Source organism: Suncus etruscus, chromosome 17, assembly GCF_024139225.1.
Source record: "Suncus etruscus isolate mSunEtr1 chromosome 17, mSunEtr1.pri.cur, whole genome shotgun sequence".
Taxonomy (NCBI): domain Eukaryota; kingdom Metazoa; phylum Chordata; class Mammalia; order Eulipotyphla; family Soricidae; genus Suncus; species Suncus etruscus.
Window position 1 is genome coordinate 70,102,934 of NC_064864.1, and position 13,472 is coordinate 70,116,405.

Genomic DNA, 13,472 nt, shown 5'->3' on the forward strand with positions numbered 1-13,472 from the left:
GCCCACCATGTCCATGGCTGCTGCCTCCTCTGTTCCACAATAGCCCCCCACCCATCACCCCCGTGCAGGCGGCCAACTCTCCACACTCATCTGTGCTTGGGCCACACTCTGAGGAGGACACAGTTAGTCTCGTACGGAAGCCTGGGAGAACCGCTGCTTGCTGGACAAATGCAGTGACAGTGGGTCAGACACATGAGACTGAGGATCAGAGACATAGGGCAGAGGGTCAGAGACATGGCACAGTGGTCAGAGCATTGCCTTGAATGCAACTGACCCTGCTTCTATCCCCAGCACCACTAGGTTCCCCCAGCCCTGCCAGGGTGACCTTTGAGCATCACCTGCTGTGATTTCCCACAAAACAACAAGAAAAAAGCACAGCAGGAAGGGCATTTGCCTTGCATCTAGCTGACCCAGGTTTGATCCTTGGCATCCCATAGCCCGAGCCTGCCAGAAGTGATTTCTGAGAACAGAGTCAGGAGTAACCCCTGAGCACCACTGGATGTGGCCCAAAAACAAAAAAGAAAAGAAGGGGCCTAAGAGATAGCATGGAGGTAAGGCGTTTGCCTTGTGTGCAAAAGGTCCGTGGTTCAAATCCCAGCATCCGATATGGTCCCCCGAGCCTGCCAGGAGCGATTTCTGAGCCTGGAGTCAGGAGTGACCCCTAAGCACTGCTGGGTGTGACCCGAAAACCAAAAAAGAAAGAAAGAAAGAAAGAAAGGAAGAAAGAAAGAGAGAGAGAGAGAGGGAGGGAGGGAGGGAGGGAGGGAGGGAGGGAGGGAGGGAGGGAGAAGGAAGGAAGGAAGAAGAAGAAAGAAAGAAAGAAAGAAAGAAAGAAAGAAAGAAAGAAAGAAAGAAAAGAAAGAAAAGAAAGAAAGAAGAAAGAAAGAGAGGGAGAGAGAGAGAGGGAAGAAGGAAGAAAGAAAGAAAGAAAGAAAGAAAGAAAGAAAGAAAGAAAGAAAGAAAGAAAGAAAGAAAGAAAGAAAGAAAGAAAGAAAGAAAGAAAGAAAGAAAGAGAGGGAGAGAGAGAGAGGGAAGGAAGGAAGGAAGGAAGGAAGAAAGAAAGAAAGAAAGAAAGAAAGAAAGAAAGAAAGAAAGAAAGAAAGAAAGAAAGAAAGAAAGAAAGAAAGAAAGAAAGAAAGAAAGAAAGAGAAGGAAGAAAGAGAAGGAAGAAAGGAAGAAGAAAGAAAGGGAGAAGAAGGAAGAAGGAAGGAAGGAAGGAAGGAAGGGAAGGAAGGAAGGAAGGAAGGAAGGAAGGAAGGAAGGAAGGAAGGAAGGAAGGAAGGAAGGAAGGAAGGAAGGAAGGAAGGAAGGAAGGAAGGAAAGAAAATAAAACAAAGGAAAAGAAAAGACTCATTGAAGAAGCCAGGCCCTGACCTGCCTGGTTGCATGGGCGTCCAAGTCTGCCCAAGCCAGTCAGTTCAGATTCCCAGTGAGCTGTACTCAGCATGGGGGAAAAGCCACGAAACTCACATTTGGGGGCAAACCTGCTTCTCCAGGGTTAAGCTTCCCCTCAGGAGTGGGCACTGGTCTCTCTGCTGTTCCACCACCCAGGTTCAAGCCTCCCACGGGCCTCCAAGAGTGGCCTTGGAAAACACGTGTGTGTTTATTTATCTATTTTTCTAAGTTATTCAAAAATCAAGTTGGCTGTTTTGCTTCCCACCTCTGAGAATGACAATGGTGGTCGTTCCAGTATTTAAATCTGCAAGAAAACAAAATCACGAGGCTTTCTGTTAATCACGCAGATTCATCCTGGGCTGAATTATTAAATGCTGCTCAAAAGACGCAGGTGGCCAGAGGCGCCAGTTTCGGGGAAGACCAATGTGGCCAGCACCCTCACAGCTGCCGGCTGCTAGCGCAAGAAAAATAAAAACATTTTTTAACCTTGCAAGCGCCTTACCCAGGTTTGATCCCCTGCATCCCACAGGGTCCCCGGATCATAGCCTGAAGTGATTCTCAAGTGCAAAGCCTGGAGGAATCCCTGAGCATCACCGTTGTGCCTCCTCCACCAAATATATGTATATACATATTCATACATGCCTATATATTATGTTCTGTTATATATATAAAGAAGTATCACATCTGGGCACTTAGGAAAAACTAGTGATCTGCCTCTGATCTTAGTGAGTTTGCGGCAGCCTGGAGGTATGGGACATGATTTCTGGACTCCGTTGGCAGACGGTCTTGGGAAGGAGTTGGGCTTGATGCTTCCTGTGTGAGAGACTCCATCCCACACAACCGCTTAAAGAGATGTGTGTGTGGAGGGACATAGGGGGTGTCATAGGAAAATGCCATCTTCATCCCCTCCCCAGTTTCCCATCCAGCTCGCAACTGCTTTTGTTGTGCGAGTCCGTCAGGACGCATCGTACCATCTCTGCAGAAAAGCTTCATATGATGGGAAATTTGAAAGCGAGAGCATTTTTACAAAAAAGCAATTTGCGAGTAATTTTTCAGCCTTTTCCCTGCTGCTCCTGAGAAATGTGTCTGAATGTGTGTGTGCGGCCACACTGTTCATCATTACAATTTGCCAGGGCTGGCACGGAAATAATTTTCTCTACCACCGTCTGCTGGTGTGGAAAGAGATTTTGTGTCTTGGACCCGACCCTTCAACTAATAAGCACAAATCAGAAGAATTAATTGCCAGGGGGCACTAGATGAAGAATATAAAAAATTTTAAAGCTTTACTCAGTTTTACAGGGAGTTGTTTTATATATATAATCATGTCCTGATTAGTAAAAATGATGCAAGACTTGGAACCCTTTTTTGGTGTTGGACTGCATTTTGAGTTTTTTTTTTTAATTTTATTCTTTTTATCTTGATTTGAAGTGATTTAATAGTTGCTCTCGCTTGGTGGATGGGAAGACTAGATCAATAGGCTGTGCTGTTGGAGTTTGAGCTGAAGTTTGGAGCTCAGCTGATGGTGGGTCCGTCGGCTAATGTGTCAGTCTGGCATTTTCCTGGTTGCCTCTCCAGGGACTCCACTGGCTTTTCTTTATGTTGGTGGGGATTAAGTGTGTCTGCCGTCAAGACACTGATTTATCAGGAACCAACCCTGGTCAGGCCGGACACTCGGTAGGTGAAGAGACTTGAGCTTTTCTTCCTCATACTTTTGGCTATGTGGACATTCAGGAACTGGCTGTGTGGATGTCCGGCTGACATCCAGCCCCTGTCCTTCTTTCCCCTTCTCCCCAGCAATAATTCCCCACCCCCAGGCAATGCTCTGACTTCCCGCATGCTGCAGAGGAAGAAACGCAGGCACATGTGGTGGCTATTCATTTTCTTCTCACCTCACATAGCTTAAGGGCCATACCCCTGAGCCCCCACCAAAGCACATATATAAACCAGATCTCCTTGCCCAGCAGCATGACCTGAAGCCAACCCAGGACCCTTGTGGAATGGGCCTAAGTGCTGCCACTTCTGCACGGTGTTTCCTTAACCCCCCGATTGCGTTGTTGTCTGGGTGTGGGTCATACAGAAACACTCTGGAGAGGTGCCAGGAACACACATGGTCCCAGAGCCCCGGCGTGGGCAAGGGTGCAGTAGGCACAGGGCCCATCCTGACACCGCAAAGGCATTTTCCATTAGGGCTTGGCTGGCTGGGGGCCGGGACTCTGCTTCTCAGAGTGCATCTCTCGGTCTGCAGCAGCCGGAGTTTATCAAGTTTATTTTTCACGAGAAAATCGTGACCTAGAATTCATTGGGCTCTGCAGACTCGCGGGAAACGTGGGTCGTGCTAGTGGTGCTCGTCTGGACCAGAGACGGAGGATGTCAAGGAGCTGCTCAACAGAGAGACATCTCAGTTACTCTCGCATGACAGTCAGAACCATATGTGACTTGTAAGTCTATAAAGCCTGTATTTTTAGTAAGTGACAAAGCATCTTACCTGCTGCTTCTAAAAAAACATGCTTGGCAGTTTGAAGGAATAAGGTCTGGCTCAATGCCTGCCAGCAGGTGAATGGTTAAGTGCCAGCCTCGGGCACCTCTGTGAGGCTATTAAAATCTCATTATAGAGATTATTCGGCGTCCTAGGAAAACACTTATGGAATAATGGCACGGGAAAGAAGCAGGTGACCAAACTGTGCCCCAGGAAAGTGACCCAAAACTGATGTCACTGTGCTCCTCAGGATTGATCTCCTCCTTCAGGATGAAAAGCTAGGGTGCAGGAGAGGAGCAGGGTGGCCAGAGAAGGTGCTGGGATGTCCTGTTGTTTGCTCATTAAACACACACACACACATACACACGCACACAAAGCGCATCTTCTCTGGAGCTCTGGATGGGCCTCTGGAAAGTGTCAACACGTGGGCCGAATAACAAGAACCCAGAAATGATGAGATTTGGGTACAGGCGGGTTCCCAAAGGTCATCTTTTATTGTTTTGAGGAAGCTGGGGATAAAGAGAGAAAATGAATTTCCCATTTTGATGGTTTGCTTGTCTCTGTACAGAGGAACGCGCAGACACATGGCGGCTGTGGAGATGTGTGGGGAGGGGCTGGGGGCAAGGAACCCAAGCAGGGGGCTCCCCAAGGAGAGGAGAGGCCAGGCATGTTCCCTTACACACGAGTAAGCGCGCATTCACATACACAATACACATACGCACACAGTGCAGAGGAACCGAACTGCTGAATATGTACTCACACAGGGACACACACGGGTACTACCATGTTTGCAGAGGGGCAGGGCCAACACACCCCACGCATGGAGGGGCCCACCCACGGGGTCCAGGCATGCATGTGCACAAATGGGGTCACAGCTGGGTGTGGAGAGAAGCCAAGAGAGCAGAGCACAGGGTTTAAAGCTGCCGTCTGCTTCCTCAGAAGGAGCGTCTCTGTCCTGCAGTCTTTGTTTCTAGCTGTGTATAAGCTGTGTGTGTGTGTGTGTGTGTGTGTGTGTGTGTGTGTGTGTGTGTGTGTTGGGGATGTGTGTGTGTGTGTGTGTTGGGGATTGTCCAGTTGGCAGTGGGCTGTGCCAAGTGGAACCCAGTGCCATTCTGTGACTTTGAGATTGCAAAGTCAGGGCTTAGCCAGGACATGTCCCTCCGTGCTGTGGGCCAATGGACAGATGGTCCACATGAGACCCTCCTGGAGGTCTAGAAAGGAACAGAGGGTGTCACAGGTGATAGCCGGTGACTTTGCTGCTATCAAGACACCTCGGCGTTGGAGCTGCTGGCTGGGATTCAGGGAGATGAATTGGGGCAGCATATGGTGTGGGGATACCAAATCTGGGGGTGGGGGGACAGCAAGATGGAGAGGCCCCTCCCTGCTGCCCATAGCAAAGGGCACTTTGATCAAGCCTCATGGAAAGACTTGGCGCCAGGAAACAGTTAACTTGAAGGCCTGTTTTCTAGACTCCACTGGATTGTTCCGAAATGGAAGCCCACCTTTCCCGGGGCAAAGCACAGCTAGAGATTCTCAATGAGATTCATGAACCTGTTTAATTTTCTTGAATACAGCGAAAGGATGCATCTCCTGATAGTCAGTGCTCCTGTCCTTCGGGGGTCACAGCTGAAAAGGAGTGGAATGGGGTACTCAGTAGAGCAGGCACCCTTTCCAGATGAGGTGGGAAGGAGGGGCCATTAAAGTCAGCATCACACACACATCCCGCCCCATCCCTGTCCTTGATTTGTGCAACCATGTTCTGACCCAGATCCTGTGACCGTCCTGTTGGGGACTCCAGGGAGGCAATAAGGGAGGGAAAAAATTCCTCTGAGTCAGGCCTCAGCTCATTTCTCTCTGAGATTTCAGAAATTCCGCTAGAAAACCTGGAGTCTAAGACTTCAGCATCCACAAATCCCTACTCAGGGGACATAGGTTGCCCCGTTACTGATCCATGGGAGTCTGGGGGTTTTGTTTTGGAATGAACTAGAAGGTTGTGTTCTTGAGCGTATTTTTCTCTCTGCTCTAAGTTGGGATTCGCTGTTGACTGAGCTCTCTGGTTTCCACTTACACAGATACTAACCACAGCTCGTCCTCTGTCCAAATCGAATCTAAATTAGTAGAAATGAATTAGCAGAATGTTATGACGCTGGCGAACTGCAGCCCATGAAAGAGGTCCAAATTAGACGTTACGTCAGTGTAAAAGATTATTTTTATTTGCGGCAGTGAGCTTTGCTAACAAACACTGGCCACAAAGGGTCAGTCAACTCGCTTCCCACAACTCACCGGAAATCATCTGTCGGATTAATGAAAGGAACTAATTTCCTGCCTCCTCTCCTGCCCCACTGTCGTGGCAATTATAGAAAACATTGAGTGAGAGTGTTCTAGGTGGGGGTCCTGCTCCTGAGGGCTCTGCAGGAAACCTCAATGAGAGTTCTAGAACCCATCTAGGAGCTAACTGGCCCAGATGTGTAGATTTGGAGATTTAAGGTTTCAAATGAAGTAAATAATTTGAGTTTTCTGGATTGAGAGTGCAGACTATAAACTTAAGCTCTGTCAACAAAGCTAGTCCTTGGGAATTGGTGCTTCTCTCCAACCATGTGCTACTGGGACGGAGATGAAAAAGGGAAATTGGGAGACTGAGGGATGGGCACAGAGCACAGGGTTGAAGCTCAGCCTAAGAGGCTGTGAGTGGAGTCATGCTCCAACCTGCCCGCCGCTCACCACCACTGAGGACCCAGCGCCACTGCTACCCCTGTGTTCACTGACTGCTCATATCAGGCTGTGTTGCCTTCCTTCTCTTGGACAGAGCAGGATCATCTGTCCTGGGACAAAACTCCAACTGATGTGGGTTTCTATGAGGTCTCCATCGTGATAGTGGGACTCAGTAATTCCTGTTCTCATGGTGGGACTTGTTATTTCCTATTTCATGAGGTGTCCTCCATTGTAGTGGGACTTAATGTTTTCTGTTCTTTGAAGTGTCTTCCATCATTGTGGGACTTAGCATTTTCTGTTCTCTGAGGTGTTCTCCGTCATGGTAGGACTATGTTTCCTGTTCTCATAGGCATCCTCTGATATTGGTGGGAGTTTATTTCTTGTTCTCTGAGGTGTTTTCCATCATGGTAGGACTTTGTTTCCTGTTCTCATAGGCATCCTCTGATAATCGTGGGGGTTTATTTCTTGTTCTCTGATGTGTTCTCCATCATGGTAGGACTCAGTATTTCCTATTCTTTGAGGTGATCTCCATCATGGTGGAACTCAATATTTCCTTCTCTGAGGTGTTCTCTATCTTGGTGGGAGTAGGTATTTCCTGTTCTCTGAGGATCTACCAACATGGTGGAACTCTGCTTCCTACTCCCTGAGACACTCATCATAAGGAATATGCCCATGATGTTTTCTGCTTTCTTTCTCCTGATTTCTCATTCAGTCTCTCAAAACTTCCTGGAGCAGCTATCTTCCTCCTCTTCCTACTGGAACTTGGGAAGAGAAAGGGAACTGGGTAGGTAGTGTTTTCTGAAGAGAACCAGCACCTAATGAGGAAGCAGTGCTGAGGGCTGGTTCTTTGCTCGCAGCCAGTGGTGCATTCTCCACATTCTTCACATTTTCTTCCAGACTCCACCCATGGCCTTCCAAGGTGCCCTCCTGAGCCCTGCTCTGGCCTCAGAGCTGGATGTTCAGACTTCTTGGGGGTGACTCTGAGAGCATCTGGTGTCACAGACCCTGGCATTCTCATTTTTTTTCCTCCTCCACTCCCTCTTCTCTTGGCTTCTCTGTTCCCTAATCTCAGAGCCACTTGAGAACCCTCCCTCCCCCGACATACTGCCTGGCTGAGAGGATATATGTGGGGCAGGGCAGGCAATGGGCATTGTCACCCTCTTTCTACCCTCCTGAGAGAACAGGGCCCATGCACATGCAGGGCCCATGGATGGTGCTCAGGGCTGAGGCTACAGATGCTGAGGGTGAGTTCTTAGGAGGGAACAAATAGTCCTCAAATACGTCCTGTTCAGAATGTGAGGTGCTTCATGGGGCTCAAGGGTCAAAGGCCAGGTCAGTCACCCATATCCCTCCTCACACCTTGGATTGGCCTGAGACTCTGTGGGTAAGGCAAAAGCTTCTAGAATTGTCATTGCTTTGGACATCCTAGACTGGGCCAACTCTTTCCAGCTCTGCCCATGAGCCTGTGCCCTTTCCTGGTACCCCGCCAGTGCCCCTGACCCATGAATTGCTTTTGTCTTTCACACATCGCATTTGAGAAGTGGCTGAGAGGGTCCGGGGAGGTGGTACACGGTGGTTCTTAAGAAGGCAGGTTTGTGGGGAGGGGGGGTGTTGCCTGGCAGTCTAATAGATCCCAGACTCCTGAACAAGTCCCAAAACCCCCTGCGGAGACAGACAACTGGGCTCCCCTCACCTCCATTCCATTACTGCGAGGTTTCCAGCCCCACATGAAACGTGCCTGTACTGAGGCCAGGCACGTGGTGGTGACACCCATTCTTCATACCATCCTGAGACCTACATGGACCTGTCAATCTCACAGGGAGTCATTCTGGACAACCTCCCCCGCCCACTCCCCAAGCAGTGCCAAGGGCCCAGGAAGGCTCTTCCCAGGGTACTTTTGGAGCTCGGTCCTAGGTGGCTATGATTGGTGTGGGATGCCAGAACCAGGTTTGGGATCTGGTGCCCCCATGAATCTGAGATGCCACCACAGCGGTCTGAGGAATGTGGAATTGCTCCAGGGTTTTGGCTATTGGACAAGCTGGACAGACCGGGGCTCCATTTCATGGGGGTTTCCCACATCACATTGAAAGAAGCCCCAGCAACAGCGTTAAAGCCTACCCCTGCTCCTCATGGTGCCTAGTCACAGGCACCCCCTGGAGGGATGGATGCGGCCTGAGCTCCCTCCTCCTACTGGGTGGGGGGATCTTTCATGGATGTGCTGTTCCAACCGGATTATCAATTCCATCATTCAGCCTAACCCTCAGCGGCCTCCTCCTCCTCCTTTTATTTTTTCCTTTTCCACACTAGCAAATCTGATAGATACAATAAATAAAGTAGAGAAATGCTTAGAGGGGAATTAATATTATATATGGAGACAAATCTATATGTAGCAGGAATAAAACAAACTCAACAAGGATGCAGACGGGCTCTGAAGCCAGCCCACTAACAACCGCGGTGAAAACAAACCCATGATGAATCATGGGGGGTGGGAGGGGGAGCCGGCAATGTCTCCCGAGGAGGTAGGCAGGGAGTGTGGTTTGAAGGGGACAGACTCATTGCTGGTGTCTTATTTCATGAGCCCTGTTGTGCTCACCTGGGTCCAACTCTCATCCAGGCTTCTGAGCACCCCAGGTTGGCTCACTCACATCTCTGGCACATGGGGAGTGAACAGGGAGCCAGACCTTGTTCCCCAAATGAGTACCCACTTAAGCAGCCTTTTGTTTTGTTTGTTTTGTTCTGTTATTTTTTTTTTTTTTTTTTTAGTCACACTCAGTGGTGCTCAGGGCTTACCCTGTCTCTGCACTCAGGAATTACTCCTTGCGGTGCTCAGGGGATCCTACGGGATGGTGGAGATGGAACCCGGGTAGGCCTCGTGCAAGGCAAGGGTCTTAACCACTATATTGACATTTCGACCCCTAAGTGGCCTTAATGTACTTCACTGGTTTTGCTAAAATGTTGATGGATTTGATCCACACACAGTGCAGTTGGTGGCTTGATGTTCAATTATAAGGGGAGGGGTTCAAAGTGTGGTGGTCTCTTCAAATACCAACCACATTTGGGGTTCTCTTACTAAAACAAGGTGGAGTATATATTCTTCCTGTCACTAGGTCACTGAACTCAGACACATTTTTTGTTGTTGTTTTGGACCACACTGAGCAGTTCTCAAGGGTTACTCTTTGTTCTGTGCTCAGGGATCATTCATGGTGGGCTCAGAGAACTCTTTGGGGTTCCAGAAATCAAACCCAGGCTGATAGCATGCAAACAAGTGCCCTATCTGCTGTGCTCTCTCTGGTCCCATATTATTTGCTTTCAGAAATCAACTTTGGGGGTTGGAGAAATAGCAGCCCTGCTTGTGGTCCCCTGAGCACCACTGGGAGTGATCCTAGAGCCAGAAGTCAATCAGCCCCGAACACTGCTAGGTGTGACCCCAAAACAAACGAACAGAAAAGAATTTTACTCTACTCTTCTGAATATTTACCAATTCTCAAGTTGAATCAGGTGATAGAAAACCCCCGATTTTTTTTTTTTTTTTTTGTCTTCCTGACTGTTTTCACTGTCAGAGACTGACTGGTCAGACTCCTTCCACGATTTGTGCCCAGAGCCCTTCTCTGTTCTGCACCTTTTCACAATAGTTCCTTATAGCACCAATGGCAGAAAAGTACAGCAGAACTAGCAGCCTGCCTAGTCCCTGAATTCTCAATACAGTCACTGCCAGGCTCACTTGTAATGACCTCATCAAATATTTTCAAAGCACCGATACTACGATTATTTCAAAGGATTTCTATGTGTTGTGAATCTTTGGGTTGCTCTCTCTGAAAATATTATTTCTTGGGGGGCCACACTCAGAGTTCTCAGGGCTTGCTTTTGGCTCTGTGCTCAGAGATAACTTCTGGTAAATTTGTGGGGATCCCCACATGTTGCTGGGAATCGAACCAGGATTGGCTGCAGGTGAGGCCGGCACCCTGCCTGCCGGCCCATCTCTCCAGGAAACAGTACATGTGCAAGTTATTCGAACTAAGTGTGTGGGGGGGTGTTTAAATGATATCATCTGTTGAACACTCACTACTACAATGATGTTCAGTGGTGAATGGATCTTGATTCCTCCCTGACTTGGGTGCCCTTTGACTCTCAGGGCATCTGCTTGTATGGCCATCTCTCTCTAATCCCTCCTTCACAGTCCATCTTCGGCTTACAGAGCTCAGCCACCCTGATGGTTCTCTGGACCCAGAGCACCCCACTCACCCCTGGAACCAGCTAATCCTTCTAATCCTCACACCTTCAACTCCAGCTCCCCTTTTTGGTTTTATCTCCAAGCCCCAAGACAGAATCTCGGGAAAAGCCTGTTTTTCTTCAAAACGTTCGGCATTTACTTACTGGAATCACAGATTCCTCTTGTCCCCCCCCCCCACTGATTCTTCTTGTGTGCTCCACGCTCCTCTGCCTGCTCCTCTTTTCCTTAGGGATCCACTGCTTGGAGCACCCCCACTGTGGCTTATGCTCAGATTATGTGTGCTGGACTCAAGCTCATCCCAGCCTTTGTCTCAGCAAAGGCCCCACTTTCCTCGGGACCCTCCAAAGCCTGAATCTACACCCTTGGCCCAATCCCCTGCTTTTCTTGGTGTGAGTTTCGGGGAGGGGAAGTGGGGCCTCTGACATCTTCGGAAATACTTTGCACCACAGTGGCTCTTTATGCCTCTGCCCAGTCCATTTGCCTGACCCATGGTCCTTTCTGGCCCAGAACCTCTCCCTAGCTGTCCCCTTTCCCTGTTTTCCTGTTTTCTGAGTGAGGGCCCCCAATTCCAAAGATGCAAAATTGCTTCTTGGGAAAGGAAGCTGGTTTCAAAAGGCAAAATGCAGAAATTAGGATGTGTTCGAGTCTAACCACTAAATGTAGATTGAAAAGGGGGAGAAACAGGTGATTGACCAACACCAGGTACATCTCAGTGTGAAGGTGTCGGACTTGCTCACAGAATGATATAGAAGTGTGTTCAGCTCGGTGAGCGTTGGCAGTGGACAGGCTGTCCTACCTCCAACCGATCCTTACCCTACCCTTACTACCGTCTTTCTGGAATATTAAGTTGGAGAATATGAAGTTTATTTCTGCGCTAGGCCACTTGTAATATTCCCGCCTGCCTCTCTCCTGCCGTGTCCCTCATCACTGAAGCTGCATTTCTTTTTATGCCCAAGGCTAGATTATCCGGGATTGAATTGGAATTTTCCATAGTAACTGCGAGAGAAGCTTTGACCAACATTTTGCTATATTGTAAAGATATTTTTGGGGGGGAGTCAGGGGAAATTTCTTCACCCTTGCCTGCTTTAATATTATAATCTGGGAACCCTGGAATGGCAAGTGTGAACATCACCCCTCTCTGGTCTTGTAACTTTGTGGCAGCCAGAGAGCATGTCTGAGGACAGACCATCCTTTGACTGACCAATCCCACATCCACCATAAACAATATTCCCAACTAATGCTTGGGGATGGAGCACATTTTCATTCTCTTCAAGAGGGGTGCCGTTACCTAACAAGGTGATTTTCTAGGAGTGGGGGGCATTCTCTAATGCCTGCTTGTCTGCGTCCCATTTGGTTTTTTTCTCTCACAGCTAGAACGGTGAGGAGAAATGCACAGGAAGGGAAACACACATCTATTTGAGTGGGTTTTTTTCATCTGCATCATGGCCAACCACTGGGCAGCTCCTCTCTGTTCCACAGAATCCCTGGGTTTACTCACAGAGGGGTCAAGTTGTCTGAAACCCCAGAACTCAAACTTAGACTTAATCTCCTGATGCTGAGGACGGGGTGCAAGAGCAAGAGCTGCAGGCCCAAAACTGATGCGGGACCAGGAAAGGTCTTGAGGGTTATTTTGTTCCTCCGTCTGGGAAGGAAGATGCTCGGTTGCCTGGAGACACCGTCGCATTTCCAGGGTCGGAAGCAGATGCTTTATCATGCACGGTCCGGAGGTTCTAACCTGCGCTCGTGCAAACAGCATCCCGTCAGCTTGGCTGCTCTGAAGGCCCGGCAGAGAGAGTGTCTGTCCCTGGTCAACCTCTACCCTGGCCCTAATGCTGAAGAAAAGCATTTAAGCCCTACGCGGGCCCACCCTCTGCACTTTTAAATATTGCATCAGGGTTTCTGCAGATGTTTGTGTGTGGGCTCCATGGCAATAAATGTGTTGTCATGTCATATCAATCAGATTAAGTTCCGCTCTAAAATATTGAAGTCACTCCATAACATGATGAAATATTAAAATCAAATATGTGAGGAGACTAAAGAGGACTGACTTCATGAATTATGGCAGCCACTCTGGGGCCGGGGAGCTGAGGTCTCCAACACTGGATGGCAGGGAAAGAAGGAGGGAAGGGGCGAGGAGGTCCGACCATCCTTATACTGTGTGGCAGCAGGTTTCCTCCTGATCTCTCCCTTTCCTAGGATCTGTGGTTCTCTTGCAGTCTGCATCATACATTGGGTTAGTTAACACAGTGATCTGGATGATCTGGACATGGCCCCAACTCAGGTGTCTGGCGGGCCTGTCCCGCTCTCCAGACAGAATAATATCAAACCCAGGGTGGTTTTGCCACCGCCAGTCCCACCGCTGCCTGTCTCTGCCATTGCTGCTTTGCGGTGCAGCTTGAAAGCAGCCTGTCCCCAGCATAGACCTAGGCTGCTCCGGGGACCGAGCTCCTGAGTGCCTTGTCTCGGAGAGACAGCCAGGGGTTATGGCAAACAGATGCGAGCAGACCAAGATCTCAGCATAGTGAACACACATCTGCCCAGCTGCCTGCCTGCCATCCGCTGCTACTTACGAAACCCATTTTCATTTTCGGATGCTAATTTCCATGTGTGGGAGTCTTCCTGGGCGCCTTTCATCCCCAAGTCTTCCACTTATTTACT

The 13,472-nt window shown here is 49.0% G+C and overlaps 1 protein-coding gene across 1 annotated transcript in view; it reads left to right on the plus strand.

Annotated features, from left to right (window-relative positions):
* DOCK1 (dedicator of cytokinesis 1) overlaps window positions 1-13,472 on the plus strand; it is a 254,913-nt gene that overhangs the window by 126,189 nt on the left and 115,252 nt on the right. The window lies entirely within an intron of this gene.